At 45.2% G+C, this 11,819-nt stretch overlaps 1 long non-coding RNA gene across 1 annotated transcript; it reads right to left on the bottom strand.

The window, feature by feature from the left end:
* Positions 1-4,915: 4,915 nt before the first annotated feature.
* Positions 4,916-11,489, bottom strand: LOC132380765 (uncharacterized). Its single transcript, XR_009507851.1, has 3 exons — positions 11,301-11,489; positions 5,163-5,179; positions 4,916-5,025 (listed from the first exon to the last, which is right to left on the bottom strand). It is a non-coding gene; the product is annotated as an uncharacterized LOC132380765 (long non-coding RNA).
* Between the last annotated feature and the right edge of the window lie 330 nt (positions 11,490-11,819).

Here is an 11,819-nt window from a genome sequence, read left to right as displayed (position 1 = left end):
TAAGTGCTTAGGACAGGCTGCCAAGCAAATTGATGGGTAGCATTTCAGAGGCAGTTTGATAGATACATGAATATGCAGACAACAGAGGGATATGTGTCTTGTACAGGCAAAGAGAATTAGTCTGCATCTTGTCCAGCGCAGATACCATGGGCCAAAGGGCCTGTCCCTGTGCTGTACTGTTCCATGTTGTATGGTTACGAGCCTCCTTGGTTAAGCAGAGGGCCGAAGGTACACTCAAAGAGGCTGACTGGTGCATCAGGGTCCTGCACACACCCAGGGGCCACCTTATTAGTTACACCCCGTACACTTGCTCATTAATAAACATGTCTAATCAGCCAATCACGTGGCAGCAACTCATTGTATAAAAGCAGGCAGACACGGTCAAGAGGTTCAGTTGTTGCTCAGAACAAACATCAGAATGGGGAATAATTGATATCAATGTGACTTTGGCCATGGAATGATTGCTGGTGCCAGATGAAGGAGTTTGAGAGTCTCAAAAACTGCTGACCTCCCGAGATATTTATGCATCCTAGTCTCTAGAGCTTACAGAGAACGGTGCAAAACAAAAAAAAATAAATTCAGTGAGCGGCAGTTCAGTGGAAGAAAGAGCCTTGTTAATGAGAGGGGTCAGATGAGAATTGTAATGAGCTCTCTTGGCCTGTGCAGGGGCGCCAGAGAGCGATGGGCTCCGAGGTTTTTAGAGCACCTGACATGGTTTATTGCAGTTCAACAAAAGTGGTTAATCATCCAGCGTTTCGTGTCTTTTTCCTGACCATCTCGCTCTTTGCAATGCGGCCTCCTGGTGCTTTCCGGTCAAGCTTGCCAAATTTATTTTGATCGGCTCGGGGATTCCGTGTGCATTGTGTTATTAAGCCTTTGCCCAATTAGCGCTAATTGCCAGGTCCAAGTTTTAGGATTGTTTCTTCTCGCGGTGTCAAGCCGACGATTTTGCAATTATTGTAAGTAAACTGGTCTGCCTCAGAGTCTGTTGTTCCTCAGCACTTGGGCCCCGATATTGCCAGCACACATCGTGTCAAGAATGGCCATACCGGTTCAAGCGGACAGTAACTCAAATAATCACGTGTTACAACAATGGCATGCAGAAGAGCATCTCTGAACACATAGCATGTTGAATCTTGAAATGGCCACAGCAGCCGAAGACCAGGAATATATACTCAGCGGCCACTTTATCAGAGATCTCCAGCATGGAATATGTACCTATATGTAAATCTCACAGGCTCCCAAACTCAGCGGTGTGGGGGGAATATGATCCTTTCTTTCCTCACACAGATGCTACTAGATTCATTGAGTTCTTCCAGCAGATTTCTTGTTCACTGTCAGCCGTTCCCCTGTTGATTTTTACACACGGCGCTCAATGTCTCTTCCACCACCACTCTCCTGAAAGGAGCACTCCTTCAGCACTAACGCAAATATTTGTCAAACTCACATATTGCCCGAACGGCTGCCAAGTCTTGACTAATGACAGAAGCTTTTCCAACAAAAATAAATATTAGATCCTTCGTCTGCCAGCCATCAATTAGAACACTAAGCACTCATGGTTTGAGGAATTTAACTTCACACTGAGGTGCATCGAATTGCAATGGGGTTCCCCAGCATGTTCGATCTGTGTCCCACAGAGTTACAGGAGGTGGCAATAGACGTCAGTAGCACCAATTGTCTGCACAGTACTGGTTTGTCTCTCCTTCCCCTCTCCCCCTCTCTCCCCTTCTCTCCCTCTTCCCCCTTACCCATCTTCCCCTCTCTCCCCCCTCTCTCCGCACTCTCCTGTCTCTCCTCTCTCCCCATTTCCCCCTCTCTTCCCCCTCTCTTCCTCATCTCCCCTTCTCTCCCCCTCTCCTTATTCCTCCTCTCTTCCTCATCTCCCCTTCTCTCCCCCTCTCCTTATTCCTCCTCTCTCTCCCTCCACCCTCTTCCCTCTCTCTCTGCACCCTCTCTCACCCCCTCTCCCCCCTCTCCACCCTCCCCCTCCCCATCTTTCCCCCCCCCCCATTCCCCTCTCTCCACCCCCACTCCTCTCCTCAATTTTGATTTGGTCTCTGTTATGGACTGAGAGTGGGAAGGGGGCAGGGAGAGGGGAAACGTGGTTGGGGAAAGGGGAAGGGAGAGGGGAGGGAGAGGGAAGCACCAGAGAGACACTCTGTAATGATCAATAAGCCAACTGCGTGGCATCAAAAGACCTTGCCTGGTCTGCACCCCCACCATCTCCGGCCTCCCTAAGCACTCCTCCTCTGCCACCTATCCCTCACTCCTCCCACGGTGCTCTCCTCTCACAATCCCCAACATACTTTGCTCACAAATAAGAAAAAATCTGCAGATGCTGGAAATCCAAGCAACATACACAAGATGCTGGAGGAACTCAGCAGGTCAGGCAGCATCTATGGAAAAAAGTACAGTCGACATTTTGGGCCAAGACCTTTCATCAGGACTCATCCTTTGCTCCCATCAGATTTGCAGCCTCGTTCTCCGCTTCAATTTGACAAACATAGTACTCTGCAAAAGTCTTAGGCACCCTATCTCTATATCTGTGCCTAAGACTTTTGCAGAGTACCGTAGATCCTGCGATAACGCAAGTCACACAGATCCCCGAGACAATCAAAATAAACTTAACCTGCTTAAGCAGAGTGCAAAAGTGCCAGGAGACCACATTACAAAGAGCCAGTCTCCCAAGAAGAATACAAGGAATTCTCAATGATTAAAGATTGCTGTTTAAACAACAATTAACCAATTCAGGTTCTCTCTAGCGCCCCTCACAGGCCTGAAGAGCACATTACAATCTTACATGACTGTTTCTGTCTTGTCCCCACCCACCCTTTCTCTCACTCTTCTGTTTCTTTCCATCTCTCTCTCTGTTCCTCTCCTTCTCCCTTCCCCTCTCTCTCTACCTCTCCCCCTCCCTTTACCTCTCCTTCTCTCTTTCTTTGTCACCCACTTCTCCCTCTCCCCTCCCCTCCCTCTTCTTTTCCCTCTCCTTCTCTCTCTCCCTCCCTTCCTCTCCCCTCTCTCATCCCCTTCTCCTTCTCCCCTCTCCCTCTCCTTCTACCCCTCTCCCTTTCCCCCTTCCTCTCCTTCTCCCTCCACCTCTCTCTCTCTTTCTCTCCCTCTCCCTTTCTCTCTCTCACTCCCTCTCCCCTCCCCTCTCCCTCTCCCCCTCCCTATCCCTCCCCCTCTCCTTCTCTCTCCCCCTCTTCCTCTCCTTCTCTTTCTTCCCTCTCTCTTTCTCCCTCTCCCCTCTCCCTCTCCCCCTCCCGCTCTATCCCTGTCTCTCCAACTCCTCTTCCCCTCCTCTTTCTTTCCCTCTCAATCCTGATTTTCTCCACTGGTCCCACCTCATTCTCTCCTCACCCCCAATCTCTCTTTCTCTCCCTCTCACTTTCTGTTTATCCACCTCTGCTGTGCGGCTTTGTGAAGCTTTAAATCCCGGCGTTGTTCACACCTTTGGTTACTTAAGGACCTGATCTTAGACTGAAACTCTTTTTACAAATTTTCCTGCCACATTCATTGATGAATCATGGAGCTAAGCTGAATTTTCTCAAGAGCTTATTTCACTTATCATGAAAATTCTAACAGAAAAACTCTATTTGGAAAGAAGAAATGCACAGGCTAGGAAAAAAGATACAAGGTTCACGATTGCTAAATGTCATTTCCAGTCTACAAGTGTAAAGGAAAATTAAATAATTGTTACTCCAGATGTGATGCAGCACAAAAAAACACAATAATAAAATACACCCAATTAATAGAAATACAAAGATAGTTTAGATACTGTACCTAGATTGATTGTATGTCCAGAAAGTGATGCTGGGTACAGGAATGTCTGTACATAAGGTTATTGACAGGAAATTATAAAGTATTGGGGGTGTTGGTTAGTGGGCGGAGGTGTTGATCAGCCTTACTGCTTGAGGAAGGTAACTATTTTTCAATCTAGTGGTCCTGGCGTGGATGCTACGTAGCCCCCTCCCTAATGGGAGTGGGACAAACAGTCCGCGAGCAGGGTGGGTGGGATCATTGCTGATGGTACTGGCCCTTTCCTGTATATATGTCCTTGATGGTGGGTAGGCTGGTGCCGGTGATGCACTGGGCAGTTTTGACTGCCCATTGTAGGTCTTCCTGTCCACTGCGGTGCAGCTTCCGTACCATGCCGTGACGCAGGTTGTAAAGATGCTCTCTACAGCGCCTCTGTGGAAAGACGTGAGCGTAGACGAGCATTGTCCAGCTTTCCTCGACCTCCTCAGAAAGTAGAAACTTTGCTGATCTTTCCTGATCATGTACAATGTGCTCAGGGACCACCAGAGGTGGGTGCGAGATGTGCTCTCACAGGAAGACCATGGCAATTCATCAATCGGGGTCTGAAATTAGAAGCTGTCACATCACTTTGTCTCACGCGCACAGATAATATTGACCACCTTGATGAGAAATCGTCCTGCACTGGCTTCCAGACTGACAGCTGCCTTCATCCTGGGATCTTGAATCATGAGAAGACCAGGGGAGGAATTTCTTTAGCCGGAGGGTGGTGAATCTGTGGAATTTGTTGCCACAAGCGGCTGTGGAGGCCAGATCATTGGATAGATTTAAGGTAGAGGTTGATAGGTTCTTGATTAGTCAGGGCATGAAGGGATACGGGGAGAAGGCAGGAGATTTGGGCTGAGAGGGAAAACAGTGCATCCATGATGACATGGTGCAGCAGACTCGATGGGCCAAATAGTCTAATTTTACTCCTGCACCTTATGGTGCTGTGGCCTTATACGTAATTTGAAAATATTTTTACTTTGACTTCATTCACATTCACAGTTTGCACAACTTCCCTATGCTAAATCCTCTCCCAAATAATCGAGTGGATTTTCTAAAGCCTGAGGTGAATGGAAAATTAAGCCATTATCCTTTTAGGAGTTTTCTTGTCCTGGAACACGCTCTCTGTTTGATGTCGGGGTTATGCTGAGATGAAAATCCCATCAATGCATTTCCTCATGAGTATTATGGGATGGAACCTGGAGCACGGGGTCTCCCCTCCTGTAAGTGTAAAATAGACACAACTAGAAGCAATTCTGGGATCCACAGTTCACCACAGCCCAATCAGCTTCTGCATTCCAAATAGCCTCTCCTTGGATAAAAGAACTCTTGCCACACGTTACGCTGGAAAAACTCACCAGATCAGTCAGCAACTCTGGAGAGAGAAAAACAGAATATTCTTGAGGTCTCTGCCCTTTCATTCGAACTACAATATCTGAAGGGTTTTGCTTCTCAAGGCTTTAAAAGTTATTCCTTATATTAGAGTCAAACAGTGATAGAGAAGTTCAGCATAGAAACAGGCCATTCAACCCACTTAATCCCTGCCAAACCATTTAACCTGCCTACTCCCAAAGACCTGCTCTGGGACCATAGCCGGCCATACACCTACCATCCATGTACCTGTCCAAACTTCTCTTAAACATTGAAACCGAGCTCACATGCACCACTTGCGCTGGCAACTCATTCCACACTCTCACCACCCTCTGAGTGAAGAAGCTTCCCTTCATGTTCCCCTTGAACTTTTCACCCTTAACCCATGACCTGTGGTTGTAGTCCCATCTAACCTCAGTGGAAAAAGCCTGCTAGCATTTACTCTATCTATACCCATCCTAATTTTGTATCCCTCTATCAAATCTCCACTTAATCTTCTATGTTCCAAGGGATAAAATTCTAACCTATTTAATCTTTCCTTCTAACGCAGGTCCTCCAGTCCCAGCAACATACTTGTAAATTTTCTCTGCACTCTTTCAATATTATTTACATCTTTCCCATAGGTAGGTGACCAAAACTGAACACAATCCTCCAAATTAGGCCTCACCAACATCTTGTACAACTTCAACATAACATCCCATCTCCTGTACTCTGATTTATGAAGGCCAATGTGCCAAAAACTTTCTTTATGACCGTATCTACCAGTGACGCCATTTTCAATGAATTATGGACCTGTTTTCCCAGATTCCTTTGTTCTACCACACTCTTCAACACCCTACCGTTCACTGTGTAAGACCTACCCTGGTTGGTCCTGCTGAAGTGCGACACCTCGCACTAAACTCCATTTGCCATTTTTCAGCCCATTTTCCCATCTGGTCCAGATCCCATTACAAGCCATGATAGCCTTCCTCACTGTCCACTACACCACCAATCTTGTTGCCCATCTGCAAATGTGTTGACCAGTTAGCCACATTATCATCCAGATCTTTGATCTAGATGATGTCAACAATGTGGATGATATTGTCACTAACATCAGGGTGGAGGTACGGGAGCCTGAAGACGATAACTCAAAGTTTTGGGAGCAAGTTCTTCCCCTCCACCATCAGATCGCTAAACGGTCCACAAACCCAAGAACACTGCCTCGCTATTTTTCACTTTTTTTTTGAATATTCCTTCTTGTAACTTATAGTAATTTTTAAAAGATATTGCATTGCACTGCGGCCACAAACCAATAAATTTCACAACGCGGAGCACCTTGGAGCGAGGAAGGATGAGAGGTGAGCTGATGGAGGTGTATAAGGTGATGAGAGGCATTGATCATGTGGATAGTCAGAGGCTTTTTCCCAGGAGTGAAAAGGATGCCACAAGAGGACACAGGTTTAAGGTGCTGGGGAGTAGGTACAGAGGAGATGTCAGGGGTAAGTTTTTTACTCAGAGAGTGGTGAGTGCGTGGAATGGGCTGCCGGCAACGGTGGTGGAGGCGGATACGATGGGGTCTTTTAAGAGACTTTCAGATACATGGAGCTTAGAAAAACAGAGGTAAGCCTAGTAATTTCTGAGGTAGGGACTTGTTCAGCACAACTTTGTGGGGCGAAGGGCCTACATTGTGCTGTAGGTTTTCTATGTTTCTATGTATGTCAGTGATAATAAACCTGATTCCGATCACCTTCACACGTGACTCCAGATAAACACGTGCACATACAAACTTGCACGTTAGGAGCCGGGGCCAAACCACTGCTTCATTGTAATTGGCCCCACCATCTGACTCGTTATTATCTTGTAGCTTGCTTTCTCTGAAGCTGTTACACTTCATTCTGCACTGTTACTGTTCTAGCTCGTTCCAGCTCAGAGCACTGTGTAATGATCTGATCTGTATGAACAGTACGCAAGACAAGCTTTTCACTGTATCTCAGTACATATGATGATACCAATACTAATAACCAGATTACAATCCTCAACACTGCATTCCCCTCTACCTCCTGGTGGCCTTTCATCCCTTTTCTTTCTAATCTCTGTACTTCTTTCCCTTTGGGGTGGGGGGTTGTCACGGTAGCGTAGTGGTTAGCACAACGCTTTACAGTACCAGCGACCTGGGTTCAATTTCCGCCACTGCCTGTCAGGGGTTTGTACGTTCTCCCCCATGACCTCCGGTTTCCTCCCACAGTCCAAAGATGCACCGGTTGATAGGTTAATCGGTCGTTGTAAATTATCCCTTGGTGAAGCTCGGGTTAAATTGGGGGTTTGCTCGGTGACTGGTATGAGGGGCCAGAAGGGTCTATTCCATGCTGTGTCTCAAACAATCGATAAATAAATATTCTGTGCTTTCACCACCATTTAAGTTCAAAAGACTCATTACCTATTCAGAGGAGCAAAAGAGACCCTTCATCTCTGCCTTAGATAAGGGTGACCCCTTATTGTTAAACAGTGAGCCTGAGTTTCTGATTCTCCCACCAGTGGACAAATCCCCTGCAATTCCATCCCTTCTAGACCCCTTAACCTGCTCTGGCTGAGGATCACTGGTGCAGCATCTGCTTAGACATGAGCCAGAAGGTGACAAAGAACGCTAGAATAATTGATGCCAGTTACCAAGGTAACATAATCCAGTATGTTGAACACAAGCCAGATGGAACCAGATTTCACAATGGAGCAAAGACTCTGAAAACAACTTCAGTGCAAACAATGAAAACCTACTTGTAATGAGCTCTTCCGGCCGGTGCGGGGCGCCAGAGAACGTTTGGTTCTGAAGTTCTTGGAGCACCTGAATTAGTTCATTGTTGTTTAATGAGGGTCCTTAATGTTGTTTAATGAGTCTTAATTGTTTAGGATTCCTTGTGTTTTTCTCAAGTGATGCACTCTTTGAAGTGGGATCTCCTGGTGCTTTCTGTTTAAGTCTGTTAAGTTTATTTGGATAGGCTTGGGGACTCCATGTGACTCATATTATTTAAGTGGATGCCCAATAGCACTAATTGTGGGGTCCTAGCTTTGAGAATATTATTTCTCGCACTGTCGCTCAGCTGAGAAACCAACGTTCTTTTGGAATTATTATGAATTAACTCTTGTCACTGCTTCTACGTCGGAGTCTGCGCTTGGGTTCCGATATTTCGGCAGCACACCTCGTGACAGAGATGGCGAAAGGAATGAGGGGAGAAGCAGAAAGGAAAAGATATGAACTAGCAGAAGGAAAAAAAGCAAGGAGAAATATGAAGCAAAAAGACAAGACTAAGGAGAGAAAGAGAGAGTACGGGGAAATAGCAGAAGTGAAAGAGAGCAGAAAATGCACGTGAGAAAGGGGAAGTGGGAAAGGGGAAGAGAAGGAGAAACTAGACCACAGTTCTCCATACCCCTTCTCATCCATATACTTATCCAAACTTATGCTGTGCACAGTTCAGTTCGTCGCATTATAGGAACTAGAAACTAGAGAGGGTTCAGGGAAGATTCACAAGGATTTTGCCTGGCTTGAGGGAAAAGGAGAGGTTTGGATAGGCTCGATCTGTTTTAGCTGGAGCAAAGGAACCTGAGAGGTAACTTGATCAAGGTTTAGACATTACATACTATAAAAACCTAATCACAAGACGATTTCCAATGACCAGTTAGCCTACCCGGTACGTCTTTGGTCTGTGGGAGGAAACCCACAGATCAACGCATACCGGTTGGTAGGTTAATTGTTCATTGTAAATTGTCCTGTGCTTGGGTTAGGGTTAAATTGGGTTTGACGGGGAATGCTGTGCAAGGTGGCTCCAATGGCCAGAAGGGGCAGAAAGACCTTTTCCGCTCTGTATGGTGAAATAAATAAAGACAGTGTATAAGTGCAAGAGGGGCATGGCCTCTCTCATCCATATGTACTGGTTCTGTCCTAGCTTGGAGAAATTCTGGAAAGATGTCTTCACTACGTTATCGTGTATTCTGAATCAGCACCTAGAACCAAACCCCTTAATTGCTCTGTTCGGATTTTGGGGCGAGACAGATTTATGTCTGGGTCCGACCAAATGCCGAATATTATCCTTTGCCTCTCTCCTGGCTAGACGCTTGATCCTCCTCAGATGGAGAGATACTGCCCCGCCCACTCATGCTCAATGGCTTAACGACATCATGGCCTGCTTGGACCTCGAAAAAATTCATTATTCAGTTCTCAATTCGGATCTAAAGTTCCATAAGGTCTGGGGACCTTTTATTGAGTACTTTCATAACCTTCCTCTTGACTAGGGTTTTTTTATCTTTTCGGTCCCTTGCTTTCAGCTCCTTTTTTTTCTGGTAGAAGGCATTATTATCCTCTGTTGCTAAGTGTATTCACAGTCTGGGAGCTTGGCTGTCCTGACTTATTCTCTCTATATTGTGTTGTGGTTGGTCTGGAGTTGCTGTTGTTTTTTCTTGTGTTGTGGGGCTTGGGGAGGACACTAAGCTTACTTGTCTTTAATTCAGGTGCTTTTTTTTTGCTAAATTCTCTTCCTTTGTAGTATATTGTTATTGTATGCTTAATTTTGCACTGTTTTAATGTTCCTCATTGGGATTTGGGGTTTTTAATTTGTAAAATGTTTTGAAAAACTAATTAAAAAAATGGGAAAAAAAGACAGTATATAGCTGGAGTCTGTTTCTCATGTTAGAGATGGTCTAAAATTAGAGGGCACAGGTTCAAGGTAAGAGGGCGGAAGAGGGAATATTAAATTCAAAGTCCAAAATAAATCTATTATCAAGGTAACATATGTCTCCACATACATTTTCTTCTGGATATACTCAGTAAATCCATCACAGAATAATAACCATAATAGAAATGATGAAAGACCACACCAACTTGGGCATCCACCCAGGGTGCGAAAGACAACAAACTGTGCAAATGCAAAAAGGGAGAAATAATATCAATAAATAAATAGGCAATGAATATTGAGAAGGTAAGATGAAGAGCCCTTGAATTTGAGCCCATGGATTGCAGGAACATTTCAACGACAGGGCGAGGGAAGCTGAGTGAGGTTATCCCCCTTTGGCTCAAGAGTATATTTTTTCACAGAAACAGAATTTGTCTTGAATAACGGGGTATTGAAGGCAGGAATGGAACAACATTGAAGAGTCAAGTGCGTAGATAGTTGACTCAGCAAGGTATAGAGGTCAGTGTGGTTAATGCCGGCAAGTAGGATTACTGTTAGTGAGCACGTTGGTCAGTATAGAGGGCTATGCTGTATAACAGAATCAGAATCATAATCAAGTTTATCACTGACTTAAGTTGTAAATTTGTTGTTCTGTGCCAGCAGTACAGATCTATGACTCTATTTCTTTATAACTCTGTTAAAATTAGTACTTATGATACCACAGCTCATGAAGCTGTGAATGGGGTCCAAGTTCACAGCTCCAGAAAAGTGGCTACACAGGTCGATGGAGTGGTGAAGAAGGTTTATGGGTTGCTTACTTTCATTAGTCGAGGCACAGAGTGCAAAAATCAAGCGGTTACGTTAAACTCTAGTTAGGCCACACCTGTGGTATTGCGTACAGTTCTGATTGCCCCCTCTACAGGAAGGATGTTGAGGCTTTGGAGACAGTGCAGAAGAGATTTACCAGGATGATGCCTGGCTTAAAGGGCGCAAGAGGCTGGACAAACTTGGCTTGTTTTCTCTGGAATGGTGGAGGCCGAGGGGAGATCTGATAGAGGTTTATAAGATTATGAGAGGCATAGGTAGAGTAAACAGGCAGTATCAGATCCCCAGGGTTGAAACGTCTAGTACCAAGGGCCATGCATTGAAGGTGAGAGGCGATAGGTTCAAGGGGGACGTGAGGGGTAGGTTTTTAACTCAGAGAGTGGTGGATGGCTGGAATGCGCTGCCTTGTATGGTGATAGAGGCAAATACATTCAAGGCTTTTAAGATTCGCTAGGATAGGCACATGGATGTATGGAGGGATACAGACATTGTGAGAAGAGGGGGGATTTTTTCTTGGGGGGGGTTTGATTTACCTTTTAGTTGGTTCAGCACAACATGGTGGGCTGAATGGACTGTTTCTGTGCTGTACTCTTCTATGGTCTATGTTCTACGTTCACTATGAGCTGTAACTAGGTTTTCGACCCTTGTGCATTAACTTACCCATTCATCCTTCTCAGTAATAAATAACACTTTTGGTGCGAGTGGTTTAATATTCCACTGTGAACTTGTCACACGCCACCACAGCATATGAGCTGAAACCCATTCCGTGTACTGAGCCGTCAAAGATGTTGTTTTGTTGAGCAATGGATCAACATCCCAAGTGAGACGTCTGATAAATGTTGAGCTGAACAAAGCAGCTTCGCTCCATAATCATGATCTAAAATTCAAAGATTCAAAGTACACTTATCATCGAAGTATGCACGCAGTATACAACCCTGAAATTCGTCTTCCCCACAGGCAGTCAGGAAGCAAAGAACCGACCTGTTCAAAGGAAGATTTCAAACATCAAACCCTCCTTCCCCCCACGCACAAAAAAAAATCGCGCAGACGGCAACAAAAAAGGAGCGAAAACACAGAATAAAAAAAATAAATAAAATCAAAAGACGCACTTCAGCTCAGTGTTCATTATCTGCAGCCCATCCCAATTCAAAAATCGTCCAAAAGTAGTAACAAAGAAGA

The sequence above is a fragment of the Hypanus sabinus genome, chromosome 24, assembly GCF_030144855.1.
Source record: "Hypanus sabinus isolate sHypSab1 chromosome 24, sHypSab1.hap1, whole genome shotgun sequence".
NCBI classification, from domain to species: domain Eukaryota; kingdom Metazoa; phylum Chordata; class Chondrichthyes; order Myliobatiformes; family Dasyatidae; genus Hypanus; species Hypanus sabinus.
Note: the sequence above shows the minus strand (reverse complement) of the source record. Positions and strands in the feature narration are given on the sequence as shown.